Below are 15,000 nucleotides of genomic sequence, written 5' to 3'. Positions count from 1 at the left end.
TCAGACAGGAAAGAACGAATTGGTCTATACGGGAAAGAACCTATTGCTTTAGACAGGAAAACCAATTGGTATACACGGGAAAGAACCTATTGCTTCAGACAGGAAAGAACGAATTGGTCTATACGGGAAAGAACCTATTGCTTCAGAAAGGAAAGAACTAACTGGTCTATACGGAAAAGAACCTATTGCTTCAGACAGGAAAGAACGAATTGGTCTATACGGGAAAGAACCTATTGCTTCAGACAGGAAAGAACGAATTGGTCTACACGGGAAAGAACCTATTGCTTCAGACAGGAAAGAACGAATTGGTCTACACGGGAAAGAACCTATTGCTTCAGACAGGAAAGAACGAATTGGTCTACACGGGAAAGAACCTATTGCTTCAGACAGGAAAGAACGAATTGGTCTATACGGGAAAGAACCTATTGCTTTAGACAGGAAAACCAATTGGTATACACGGGAAAGAACCTATTGCTTCAGACAGGAAAGAACTAACTGGTCTACACGGGAAAGAACATACTACTTCAGACAGGAAATATCTAACTGGTTTATACGGTAAAGAACCTATTGCTTCAGACAGGAAAAAAAACTAACTGGTCTATACGGGAAAGAACCTACTGCTTCAGACAGGAAGGAACCAATTGGTATACACGGGAAAGAACCTATTGCTTCAGATAGGAAAGAACGAATTGGTCTATACGGGAAAAAACCTATTGCTTCAGACAGGAAAGAACTGACTGGTCTACACAGGAAAGAACCTATTGCTTCAGACAGGAAAGAACGAATTGGTCCATACGAGAAAGAACCTATTGTTTCAGACAGGAAAGAACGAATTGGTCTATACGGGAAAGAACCTATTGCTTCAGACAGGAAAGAACGAATTGGTCTATACGGGAAAGAACCTATTGCTTCAGACAGGAAAGAACGAATTGGTCAATACGGGAAAGAACCTATTGCTTCAGACAGGAAAACCAATTGGTATACACGGGAAAGAACCTATTGCTTCAGACAGGAAAGAACTAACTGGTCTATACGGGAAAGTACATATTGCTTCAGACAGGAAAGAACGAATTGGTCTATACGGGAAAGAACCTATTGCTTCAGACAGGAAAGAACGAATTGGTCTATACGGGAAAGAATCTATTGCTTTAGACAGGAAAACCAATTGGTATACACGGGAAAGAACCTATTGCTTCAGACAGGAAAGAACTAACTGGTCTACACGGGAAATAACATACTGCTTCAGACAGGAAAGATCTAACTGGTTTATACGGGAAAGAACCTACTGCTTCAGACAGGAAGGAACCAATTGGTATACACGGGAAAGAACCTATTGCTTCAGATAGGAAAGAACGAATTGGTCTATACGGGAAAAAAAACCTATTGCTTCAGACAGGAAAGAACCAACTGGTCTATACGGGAAAGAACCTATTGCTTCAGACAGGAAAGAACGAATTGGTCTATACGGGAAAGAACCTATTGCTTCAGACAGGAAAGAACGAATTGGTCTATACGGGAAAGAACCTATTGCTTCAGACAGGAAAGAACGAATTGGTCAATACGGGAAAGAACCTATTGCTTCAGACAGGAAAACCAATTGGTATACACGGGAAAGAACCTATTGCTTCAGACAGGAAAGAACTAACTGGTCTATACGGGAAAGTACATATTGCTTCAGACAGGAAAGAACGAATTGGTCTATACGGGAAAGAACCTATTGCTTCAGACAGGAAAGAACGAATTGGTCTATACGGGAAAGAATCTATTGCTTTAGACAGGAAAACCAATTGGTATACACGGGAAAGAACCTATTGCTTCAGACAGGAAAGAACTAACTGGTCTACACGGGAAATAACATACTGCTTCAGACAGGAAAGATCTAACTGGTTTATACGGGAAAGAACCTACTGCTTCAGACAGGAAGGAACCAATTGGTATACACGGGAAAGAACCTATTGCTTCAGATAGGAAAGAACGAATTGGTCTATACGGGAAAAAAAACCTATTGCTTCAGACAGGAAAGAACCAACTGGTCTATACGGGAAAGAACCTATTGCTTCAGACAGGAAAGAACGAATTGGTCTATACGGGAAAGAACCTATTGCTTCAGACAGGAAAGAACGAATTGGTCTATACGGGAAAGAACCTATTGCTTCAAACAGGAAAGAACCAACTGGTCTATACGGGAAAGAACCTATTGCTTCAGACAGGAAAGAACGAATTGGTCTATACGGAAAAGAACCTATTGCTTCAGACAGGAAAGAACTAACTGGTCTATACGGGAAAAAAACACATTGTTTCAGACAGAAAAGAACAATCTGGTTTACACGGGAAAGAACCTATTGCTTTAGACAGGAAAGAACTGATTGGTTTATACGGGAAAGAACCTATTGCTTCAGACAGGAAAGTAATTGGTCTGTACGGGAAAGAACCTATTGCTTCAGACAGAAAAGAACCAATTAGTCTATACGGGAAAGAACCTATTGCTTCAGACAGAAAAGAACCAATTAGTCTATACGGGAAAGAACCTATTGCTTCAGACAGGAAAAAATTAATTGGTCTACCGGAAAAGAACCAATAGGTTCACAGATGGAGGAAATAATTTGTCCAAAGAGGAGATGATTAATTGGTCCGCAGAGGAAAGAACTGACTGGTCCATCTAGGGAAGAACTGGTCCAAAGAGAAGATAATTAATTGGTCCGAAGAGGAGAGAACTAAATGGTCCACGAGGAAAGAACTAAATGGTCCATACAGGAAAAAACTAATTGGTTCACGGAGGAAAGAACCAATTGTTCTGCAGAGGAAAGAACTAAATGGTCCACAGAGGAAAGAACTAAATGGTTCACAGAGGAAAGAACTAAATGGTCCACGAACAAAAATTAATTGGTCCACGCGGGAAGGAACTGACTGGTCCATACAGGAAAGAACTAACTGATCCACAGAGGATAGGACGAAGTTTAGTTCACACGGGATAGAACCAACTGGTCTGCAGAGGAATGAACTAAATGGTCCACACGGAAAAGAACTAAATGGTCCACATAGAAAAGAAACCAATCGGTCCATAAAGAAAAGAACCACCTGGTCCACAAAGGAAAGAACTAATTGGTCCACTGAGGAGAGAACTAAATGGTCCACAGAGGAAAGAACTAAATGGTCCACAGAGGAAAGAACTAAATGGTCCACAGAGGAAAGAACTAACTGGTCCACAGAGGAAAGAACTAACTGGTCCACTGAGGAAAAGAACTAAATGGTCCACAGAGGAAAGAACTAAATTGTCCACAGAGGAAAAAATTACTGGTCCACTGAGGAAAGAACTAAATTGTCCACAGAGGAAAAGAACTAACTGGTCCACTGAGGAAAGAACTAAATTGTCCACAGAGGAAAGAACTAACTGGCCCACTGAGGAGAGAATTAACTGGTCCACTGAGGAAAGAACTAACCGTTCCACTGAGGAGAGAACTAACTGTTCCACAGAGGAAAGAACTAACCGTTCCACTGAGGAGAGAACTAACTGTTCCACTGAGGAAAGAACTAACTGGCCCACTGAGGAGAGAACTAACTGTTCCACTGAGGAAAGAACTAACCTTTCCACTGAGGAAAGAACTAACTGGTCCACAGAGGAAAAGAACTAACCGTTCCACTGAGGAGAGAACTAACTGTTCCACAGAGGAAAGAACTAACCGTTCCACTGAGGAGAGAACTAACTGTTCCACTGAGGAAAGAACTAACTGGCCCACTGAGGAGAGAACTAACTGTTCCACTGAGGAAAGAACTAACCGTTCCACTGAGGAAAGAACTAACTGGTCCACAGAGAAAGAGAACTAACTGACCAATGAGGAGATAACTAAATGGTCCACAGAGGAAAGAACTAAATTGTCCACAGAGGAAAGAACTAACTGGTCAACTAAGGAAAGAACTAACTGGTCCACAGAGGAAAGAACTAACTGGTCCACTGAGGAAAAGAACTAACTGGTCCACTGAGGAGAGAACTAACTGGTCCACAGAGGAAAAGAACTAACTGGTCCACTGAGGAGAGAACTAAATGGTCCACAGAGGAAAGAACTAACTGGTCCACAGAGGAAAAGAACTAACTGGTCCACTGAGGAGAGAACTAAATGGTCCACGGAGGAAAGAACTAATTGGTCCATACAGGAAAAAAACAACTAATTGGTCCACGAACAAATTGGTCCACGCGGGAAGGAACTAATTAGTCCATACAGGAAAGAACTAATGGGTCCAAGGAGGAAAGAACTAACTGGTCCTTCAGAGGATAGAACCGGTGGGTCCAACAGATGGAAGAACTAATTTAGTTCACACGGGAAAAGAACCAACTGGTCTGCAGAGGAAAGAACCAATTGGCCCACACAGGAAGAAAAAAACAACAACTAAACAAACAAACAAAGAAACAAACGAAAAACCCAATAGGTTCACAGAGGAAAGAGGAAAGGTTCGAAGAGGACGGAATCAGGATGAATCCAATCAGCGGACCGGTGTCAGCAACCCCTCCTCCCCCCCCCCTCCAAACCCCCCCACCCCGGAGATCAATGAATGGAGCAACCCTCTAGAGAGAGGGAGGCAGCCACAGACACATAAAAGAACCATCCTATGCCCCCCCCCCCCCCCCCTCCCGCCTGCTTTTGAACAAGAAGGGGAGACAATGCTTGGGGTGCAGATTTCAATGGAACGAAACGAGACTAAATGAAACGAAACGAAACGAAACGAGGAAAGGAATGAGAACAATGGTGTGTGTGTGTGTGTGTGTGTGTGTGTGTGTGTGTGTGTGTGTGTGTGTGTGTGTGTGTGTGTATGTGTGTGCGTGTCTAAATAAATGATTTTATTATTATTTTGTTGTTGTTGACATGACAAGGAAACTATACGAATAGAAATGAAAGCAAACTATATTTACACTTTAGGTGATGTTCACTTTCCAGTGTATTGTTGCTGTTGTTGTTGTTATCATCATCATCATCATTATTGTTATCATTATTATTATTATTATTATTGTTGTTGTTGTTGTTCTTATCAGTGGTAGTGGTAGTTGTAGGAATAGGAGTTTGTTTAGTTTAGTTTTGTCTTGCACTTCAACTTTCTTTTCATTATCAAATAATGTGTGTATTTTCGCCACTGCGTTTGTGTATTGCTTGTTACACATGAACGAGTACGATATAAGCTCAGTCTTGTTGTTGCTCAAGTTTTCTTAATTGAATGCTCTGTATTCCACCTAGTTTCTTATATAAAAAAAATTAAAGAGAGAGAGAGAGAGAGAGAGAGAGAGAGAGAGAGAGAGAGAGAGAGAGAGAGAGAAGTTCAAACCAAAGCAAACTATTATGACAGCAAAAATTATACGAAATAATAATGAACGTACACATATCATGGTTATAAACACGGAAGACAGTGGAAGATTAACGACCAGTGAGCAGGTTCTTCTGACAAACAAATCATATCCATGCAGAGGAAAAAAAACAAACTACAGCAACAGCAACAGCAAAACAACAACTTTGGCAAGTAAGAGAAAGAACAGCAACTGTACGACACAGACAAATGAACGGGTTGCAGGCTACAGACAAATAAACCAGCTGCACATTAAAAAGACACGCCAGCTAGGCTTGACAGACAAATGTCTCAGTTGCAGACTAGAATAACAGAACACTTTTTTTTCAGAGACAGGCAAATTCTTTTCTTCTTCTTCTTCTGCGTTCGTGGGCTGCGACCCCCACAATCACTCGTATGTACACGAGTGGGCTTTAATGTGTATGACCGTTTTTACCCCGCCATGTAGGCAGCCATATTCCGTTTTCGTGGGTGTGCATGCTGGGTATGTTCTTGTTTCCATAACCCACCGAACGCTGGCATGGATTACAGGATCTTTATCGTGCGTATTTGATCTCCTGCTTGCGTATACACACTAAACGGGTTCAAGCACTCAGCAGGTCTGCACATTATGTTGACCTGGGAGATCGGAAAAAAAAAATATCCACCCTTTACCCACCGAGCGCCGTCACCGAGATTCGAACACGGGATCCTCAGATTGAAAGTCCAACGCTTTGACCACTCGGCTATTGCGCCCGTCAGACATGCAAATGCTATTACAGCTTCAGATTATATTTCAAGAAAGTACTTAAAACGTACCACCTAACCTAAGTCACTCACTAAAAAAAAAAAAAAAAAAAAAAAAAAAAAAAAAAAAAGGAAGGAAAGCTAACCTCGAAACAGTAAGTTCAGCTGCGGGTTTAGACACAAGAAACCCAGAAGAAGAAGAAGAAGAATGTTCCAGACAATGGGAAGAAGACAATCTGCCGAGTCCAGATGGGAACGAGTTCAAACTGATCACATCGTGTGCTTCACACGCAGACAGGCCACACACATTGCATGCAGAAAGTCAGCCACGGGCCGGGGGCACGAAGTCTCAGTTTCAGTTTCAGTAGCTCAAGGAGGCGTCACTGCGTTCGGACAAATCCATATACGCTACACCACATCTGCCAAGCAGATGCCTGACCAGCAGCGTAACCCAACGCGCTTAGTCAGGCCTTGAGAAAAAAAGAAAAAAAGAAAAAAAAAAAGTGAATAAATAATAGGTAAATACATAAAAAAAGAACTACTACTACTACTAATAATAATATGTATAAGGCGCAAAAACGATGAAGTCAACTATAAGCGTACATAAATAAATAAATAAATAAATAAATAATATATATATTTTTTTAAAAAGTAGGATACTGCCGACTTGAAGCCAGTTGCACAAAAGACACACAACGACTGCTGCATACTAGTAGGCGAAGGAATGCCAGCTAAGAAGCTTGACGCACAGAGGAAAGAAAAAAAGAAAGAGGAAGAATAGCAGAGGAAGAAGAAGAAAAAAAAAGAAGAAGAAGTAGTAGTAGTAGTAAAAGAAGAAGATAAACAACAAGAAATAAGAACACGAAGACCAAGAAGATCAATGATAATGAGAACAACAAGAACGAGAAGATCAATGATAATGAGAACAACAAGAACGAGAAGATCAATGATAATAAGAACAAGAACGAGACGATCAATGATAATGAGAACAACAAGAACGAGAAGATCAAGAAAAAGAACAATGATAATGAGAACAACAAAAACGAGAAGATCAATGATAATAAGAACAACAAGAACGAGACGATCAATGATAATAAGAACAAGAACGAGAAGATCAATGATAATGAGAACAACAAGAACGAGAAGATCGAGAACAAGAAGAACAATGATAATGAGAACAACAAGAACGAGAAGATCGAGAACAAGAAGAACAATGATAATGAGAACAACAAGAACGAGAAGATCAAGAACAAGAAGATCAATGATAATGAGAACAACAAGAACGAGAACATCAAGATCAAGAAGAACAATGATAATGAGAACAACAAGAACGAGAAGATCGAGAACAAGAAGAACAATGATAATGAGAACAACAAGAACGAGAACATCAAGAAGATCAATGATAATGAGAACAACAAGAACGAGAAGATCGAGAACAAGAAGAACAATGATAATGAGAACAACAAGAACGAGAAGATCAAGAACAAGAAGATCAATGATAATGAGAACAACAAGAACGAGAACATCAAGAAGACCAATGATAATGAGAACAACAAGAACGAGAAGATCGAGATCAAGAAGAACATTGATAATGAGAACAAGAACGAGAACATCAAGAAGAACAATGATAATGAGAACAACAAGAACGAGAAAATCGAGAACAAGAAGAACAATGATAATGAGAACAACAAGAACGAGAACATCAAGAAGAACAATGATAATGAGAACAACAAGAACGAGAAGATCAAGAACAAGAAGAACAATGATAATGAGAACAACAAGAACGAGAAGATCAAGAAGAACAATGATAATGAGAACAACAAGAACGAGAACATCAAGAACAAGAAGAACAAGGAGAGAACGCCTGCAACAAACCAGAACCACATGCACAACAGATACAACAGAAAGTCATTAGCATACCAGAGAAAAACAGACACCCCCCCCCCCCCCCACCCATCCCCGAGAAACCCAGTGCCCGACAAGAACGCATAAATCGCACGACAGAAAAAAAAAAAAAAGCCAGTGGCAAAACCACAAGCCAAACTAAACACTGTGAGATGGGCGCAATTGCCGAGGGGTTAAAACGTTGGACTTTCAATCTGAGAGTCCCGGGTTCGAATCTCGGTAACGGCGCCTGGTGGGTAAAGAGTGGAGATTTTTCCGATCTCCCAGCTCAACACATTATGTGCAGACCTGCTTAGTGCCTGAACCCCCCCTTCGTGTGTATACAGCAAGCAGAAGATCAAAAATATGCACGCTAAATATCCTGTTATCCATGTCAGCGTTCGGTGGGTTATGGAGACAAAGAACATACCCAGCATGTACACCCCCGAAAACGGAGTATGGCTGCCAACATGGCGGGGTAAAAACGGTCATACACGTAAAAAGCCCACTCGTGGACAAACGAGTGAACGTGGGAGTTGCAGCTCACGAACGAAGAAGAAGAAGAAGAAGAAGAAGAAGAAGAAGAAGAAGAAGAAGAAGAAGAAACACAGTTTCAGTTTCAGTTTCAGTAGCTCAAGGAGGCGTCACTGCGTTCGGACAAAGCCATATACGCTACACCACATCTGCCAAGCAGATGCCTGACCAGCAGCGTAACCCAACGCGCTTAGTCAGGCCTTGAGAAAAAAAAAAGAAGAAAAAAAAACCCCCCAAAACCGGGGGAATAAATAATAGATAAGCTTGCATAAATAAATAAATAAATAAATAATAATTATAATATAGAAAAAGGTAGTAGTAATAATATTAGTAATACTAATAAAATGATAATAATAAAACATAAATAAATAAATAAATAAGACAACAATGGTGATAAATAAGCGAATAAATGTAAAATATGAAGACACACATTCACACATACACCCACACATGCATAACAGAAATGCACCAAACATGCAGTTTCACAGATATGAAAGCACAGTGAACAGTAACAGCCAACACAACACAGGGAGAGGTGGGAGGAGAGAGAGAGAGAAGGGAACAAGGGATGGGGAGAGAAGAAGGGGGAGTGGGGGGGGGGGGGTGGGGGGGGGGGGGTGGGGGTGGTGAGGAAGCCAGTAGCAAAACAACGAATTCAGCAAGATTGCAAGCACGAAAGAAGGCCAGTTACGTGCAGCGGAAAGCCACACAAACCACCCCGGCTAAAGGACAACAACTGTCAGTGTGGACAGACGGCCTTGAGAGAGAGAGAGAGAGAGAGAGAGAGAGACGAGGCTGGCCAGAGCAGAATCAATAGCAGCGATGTGAAGTACGGTTCTTCATTCGCCGTAAATTATATGTTATGCCCAGATTAAAATGCTGCTGCTGCGGGGACGGAGGAGGTGGTGGTTGTTTTTCTTTTCTCAGCCGGGGGTTGGGGGGGGCGGGGGGGGGGGGGGGGGAGGGTAGGAAGAGCACACACACACACACACAAGCGCGTGCGACAGTGAGAGAGAGAGAGAGAGAGAGAGAGAGAGAGAGAGAGTTAAGAATTTTGCTTGATTTTGCAAACCTCGCGATCTAGCAAACGATGAGAAAGAGAGAGTGGGGCGGGAAATGGGGGGGTGGGGGGGTTGGGGGGGGGGTGGGCATGGGGAGGAGGGGGGTGACTGGGTTGGGGGATTCGTTCGGGGGCCCAGAAACAGAGAGAGAAACAAGAGTGATATAGTTCCAGTTTCTCAAAGTAGGCGTTATTCTGTTCGGAGAATTCCATATGCGCGGCTACAACAGATCTGCTACAAAGAGGTAACGCGTCCGCCTAGGAAGCGAGAGAATCTGAGCGCGCTGGTTCGAATCACGGTTCAGCCGCCGATATTTTCTCCCCCTCCACTAGACCTTGAGTGGTGGTCTGGACGCTAGTCATTCGGATGAGACGATAAACCGAGGTCCCGTCTGCAGCATGCACCTAGCGCACGTAAAAGAACCCACTGCAACAAAAGGGTTGTTCCTGGCAAAATTCTGTAGAAAAATCCACATCGATAGGAAAAACAAATAAAACTGCATGCAGAAAAAAAAAGAAAAAAAGAAAAGAAAAAAAAAAAAGGGTAGTGCTGTAGTGTAGCGACGCGCTCTCCCTGGGGAGAGCAGCCCGAATTTCACACAGAGAAATCTGTTGTGATAAAAAGAAATACAAATACAAATACAAATACCTCACAGTTGCATAACCCATCGCGCTGGTTAGGTCTAGAGTGCATGCATGTATATTCATTTGTGTACGTATCAGAGTAGATTTCTTCCAAAGGATTTTGCCAGAGGAGAACACTTTTCTTTCTCTCTCTCTCTCTCTCTCCCATGGGTTCTTTTTCAGTGCGCCAAGTGCGTGCTGCACATAGGACCTTGCTTTATCGTCTCATCCGAATGATTATACGCTCAGTTTGGATTTTTTTTTTTAGTCAGCCTTGGGAGAGAAAGGGAGATAGACAGTCAGTGGGAATCGAACCCAGACCCTCACGGACACTGTATTTGGCAGATGAGCGTCTCATGCATTCTGCCACCTTTTCTCCTTTCTCCTACCACAGAGAGAGAGACAGACAGACAGACAGACGGACAGACAGACAGACGGATAGAGACAGAGATAGAAAGAAAGAGACAGAGAGACAGAGAAAGAGAGACAGACAGACAGACAGAGCAGAGAGAGACAGAGAAACTGATAGACAGAAGCAGAGAGACAGAGAGAGAGAGACAGAAACAGAGAAAGAAACAGAGAGAGAGAGAGACAAACAGACACGCAGACAGAGACAGAGAAACTGAGAGACAGAAGCAGAGACAGACAGACAGAGACAGAGAGAGACAGAGAAACTGAGAGACAGAAGCAGAGACAGACAGACAGAGACAGAGAGAGACAGAGAAACTGAGAGACAGAAGCAGAGACAGACAGACAGAGAGAGACAGAGACAGACAGAGAAACTGAGAGACAGAAGCAGAGACAGACAGACAGAGACAGAGAGAGACAGAGAAACTGAGAGACAGAAGCACAGACAGACAGAGACAGAGAGAGACAGAGACAGACAGAGAAACTGAGAGACAGAAGCAGAGACAGACAGACAGAGACAGAGAGAGACAGAGAAACTGAGAGACAGAAGCACAGACAGACAGAGACAGAGAGAGACAGAGACAGACAGAGAAACTGAGAGACAGAAGCAGAGACAGACAGACAGAGACAGAGAGAGACAGAGAAACTGAGAGACAGAAGCAGAGACAGACAGACAGAGAGAGACAGAGACAGACAGAGAAACTGAGAGACAGAAGCAGAGAGACAGACAGACAGAGACAGAGACAGAGAAACTGAGAGACAGAAGCAGAGAGAGAGACAGACAGACAGAGAAACTGAGAGACAGAAGCAGAGAGAGAGACAGACAGACAGAGAAACTGAGAGACAGAAGCAGAGACAGACAGACAGAGACAGACAGAGACAGAGAGAGACAGAGAAACTGAGAGACAGAAGCAGAGACAGACAGACAGAGACAGAGAAACTGAGAGACAGAAGCAGAGAGAGAGCGTGATGGACAGATCAACAGATAAACAGGCAGCGAACTGTCCGGGGGAAAAAAAAAAAGAAACACCTGAAATAACAGAGAGCTTTGCCCGATATTCCTTGTTAACGAGGTAACGTTTGGTGAACGGTGCGAACACCACAATAAACCTCTGATCTGAAAGTTATCCAGTTGTTGACTAGCGTTAAACAATAACCAATATGTATTTGAGAACAACAACAAAAACAACAGTATCATGGGATTTCTATTTCTTTGTCAGCTCCTTATTGTTGCCGTCCACATTCATTCAACCAATGGCTTTTCAAACTCTCGTAAAATACCAGTCAGCACACTCTTCAATGCCTTGATAAACTCAAACAAACAAATAAAACAAATAAATACTCTGTCTTAAAAACCCTGTCACTGAAATCAAATTTATTTGCTCACATGCCCATTCTCCGTTCCTGTAAGATATATTTTTTCCCTAACAATGGCTTACTCCACACCGTCGCTTGATTGGACCTTTTCATTTTCATCAATTCCGTTCCTTTTTATATTTACAGGATATGTCTAAAAGATGAACGTATGTAAATTTTCAACGACCCCAGCGGGCACACGAAATAAACTCCTTGCCTTGCCTTGGAACTGGACAAAACAACCTTAGTTGTTATCGATCCGTAACGATCGAGAGGCCAAAAGCCTCTCTGGCCATCGTGCAAGTACACTCCAATTTCTTACCTTAATGTTTTCCATCAGATCCAAACCGCCCTCGACCTCACTCCATTTTACTCTTAAGACAGTGAAGCCCCATCACTTTGTGTAAAGACCACGCGCTTGATGCAGAAGACGACGAAAAAAGAAGCAAGCAAACACACAAACAACAACACCAGCAACAAACATTCGCGGCACAATGAAGTGAGGTTATGCACACGGCAATGGTGCTTTTCTGCGATCCTTTATCCACACGACGCTGTGTCGTGATCGTGAAGATTGGAGCTGTGTGAGGGGCTCTAAAACGCATCGTTTCTGTGCGGATAGCTAGAGCAGTACTGGCGCACCCGAGGTGTATAAGTAGAGACCTCTCTCTCCACATCAGCAAAAGCTCTGCGCGTCGGGAAGAAAGAGGCTGGGGAAGATAGGGAATAGGGAAGATAGGGAATAGCGGGTGAGAGGTGGTGGGGAGGTGGTGGGGAGGTCGATTTGTATGGTGGGTCTGAAAAGGACACAGGGGAAAATAAGTTTACAAACCGGTCACGTAATTAATGAGATTTTGCGTGTGCCGGAAATCCGGTTTGTGCCGAACAGATCTTTTACCCTGTAAAGTAACTGTTCATGAAAGCTTTTCCTTCAAAACATTTGTATCCCCGTTTCCATCCTATTCCTGTTACGTAGACTGGAATCTGTCCATCCATCTATTGTCTTTTCTTTACTAGCTTTTTCGGGTAACATGGACTCTTGAACATTTTTTTTCTCTCAACAGGTAGTAAGTGCATTTTTATTGTTCTTGAAATGAAACAGTGTGGTGCAGTGTTTCTTTTTTCTTTTTCTTTTTTTGTTTGTTTGTTTGTTTTTTTATTCTTTATTTTTTTATTTTTTTACTTCGACCAGATAGTCAGTCGTAATATACACATGCTTTATTATCCTTCTCTTTGATAACATAGAACCGATGGTAATCCTTCTACATCTGCACCGCTAATGCAAATACCACCTATTAATAAATCAAAGAATCAGTCGGGACTGCTCCCCAAAATTCATAACCATTTTAAGAATTTTTGACGCGTTAGTGTGAAACCCTGACCAAATTGTTCCGAACTTTCTTTTTTTATGAAACAATGGAGAGACTTATAAAGCTTCAGCTTCATGGCTTGTTTCAGCCCCTACTTTCAAACAACAATAACTACTACTACTACTACTACTACTGCTGCTGCTGCTGCTGCTGCACCTGTTGCTGCTCTCGTTTTCTTCTCCTGGTGCCAGTTGCCTCGCTTGGTTCTAACTTTTTGACAGTTACACGTGACTAAATGCCTACGTTGACCGAACTACGCCATTGGTCAGTTCCATACTACACGCAGTTAGTAGCGGGTTACGACCATACTAGGCTCTTCTGTCCGAGCAATGCAACTGCAGCGTGGCAGGCCTAGTTTTCTTCAAGTGAAGGAATAAGACTACTGGTGAACGAGTGACGAGTTCAGCATTCTGCTTGAGCACGAGAACACGATGAATATATGATAAAAGACTGGATGAAAGCCATAACTCTATTAACCAGTGATCAAATAGACAATAAAATATACATTTCTTCCACTGTATTCTTTCCATATAGGTTCGTTTTGAAGACGGAAGAAGTTAAAATTTGGAATGCCGTAAAGAAGGCCAATAATAGAGTGGAGGGGAAGAAATGTAGAGTATATATATCACAATGTTATTAACCAATTTACAATATTTCCGTCTTTGAAGCGAAAGATCACAGGGGAAGAAATGTAAGGTATATATCACAATGTTATTAACCAGTTTACAATATTTCCGTAGTCCTCGAAACGAAAGATAACAGGGAAAAAAATGTGGATTTGGCCATCAAATCTTCCATTGTGGTATTGTGATCAAACTGTATGCTGGATTACTTTTCCTTGTGAAATAAAACATGTTCAAATACTAATTATTACTTAAGAAATGCTTTTTTTCATACAGAAAATTACGCCATCCTTTCACCATGAGAACTATGAAATTGGCATTGGGAAAGAAGTAGGCCCCTGTTTAAAACAACAACAACAACAGCAACAACAACAGCAACAACAACAACTGGTCCCTGACAGCTCATACGATAGTCTTTTTTCCCCCCTTTTCATCAACAAACGGATGACCTGGAATCCATATCTTGTACTCCGTAGCATCCACCAACGTTTCTAATTTCCCAAATGTTGTGTCATTACCATGAACACTAATCCATTCGCTCGCTTTCTTTGGTCAGTCTCTTTTCTTTTCGCTTAAACGTTTCAATTTTTTTGGAAGCAAGTGTTTGGATTTGTCCGGATGAGTGTGTTAACTCTCTCCATACGAACGGCGAAAGAGACGACGTTAACAGCGGTTTCACGCCAATTACCATCATCAAAATATTGCAAGCGGAAGGCTCTTATACTGAAGAGGTGAATGTTGACAAAGAATACCACAATTCTGGCGACGGAAGCTAAAGGTTGGGTCATTCAGACACCCACTGGACATCTGAAGGGTCTGTGTAGAGGAGAAGAGAGGACTGGCCGTACTGAGTGAGTTAAACGTTTCAATTTTTTTGGAAGCAGTGTTTGGATTTGTCCGGATGAGTGTGTTAACTCTCTCCATACGAACGGCGAAAGAGACGACGTTAACAGCGGTTTCACGCCAATTACCATCATCAAAATATTGCAAGCGGAAGGCTCTTATACTGAAGAGGTGAATGTTGACAAAGAATACCACAATTCTGGCGACGGAAGCTAAAGATTGGGTCATTCAGACACCCACT

General features: G+C 42.2%; 1 protein-coding gene across 3 annotated transcripts in view; it reads right to left on the bottom strand.

Annotated features, from left to right (window-relative positions):
• LOC143298090 (neuronal acetylcholine receptor subunit alpha-3-like) overlaps nt 1–15,000 on the bottom strand; it is a 77,301-nt gene that overhangs the window by 61,053 nt on the left and 1,248 nt on the right. Inside the window, exon 1 of one of the 3 annotated variants that reach the window (XM_076610774.1) lies at nt 12,246–12,365. The exons of the other annotated variants lie outside the window; for them this stretch is intronic. The gene's annotated coding sequence lies outside the window, so the exon portion shown is untranslated. Of the gene's footprint in view, nt 1–12,245; nt 12,366–15,000 lie in introns of those variants that run through there. 3 annotated transcript variants of the gene reach the window in all.

This window comes from Babylonia areolata, chromosome 23, assembly GCF_041734735.1.
Source record: "Babylonia areolata isolate BAREFJ2019XMU chromosome 23, ASM4173473v1, whole genome shotgun sequence".
NCBI lineage: Eukaryota > Metazoa > Mollusca > Gastropoda > Neogastropoda > Buccinidae > Babylonia > Babylonia areolata.
This window is presented reverse-complemented; position numbering and strand designations above follow the sequence as displayed.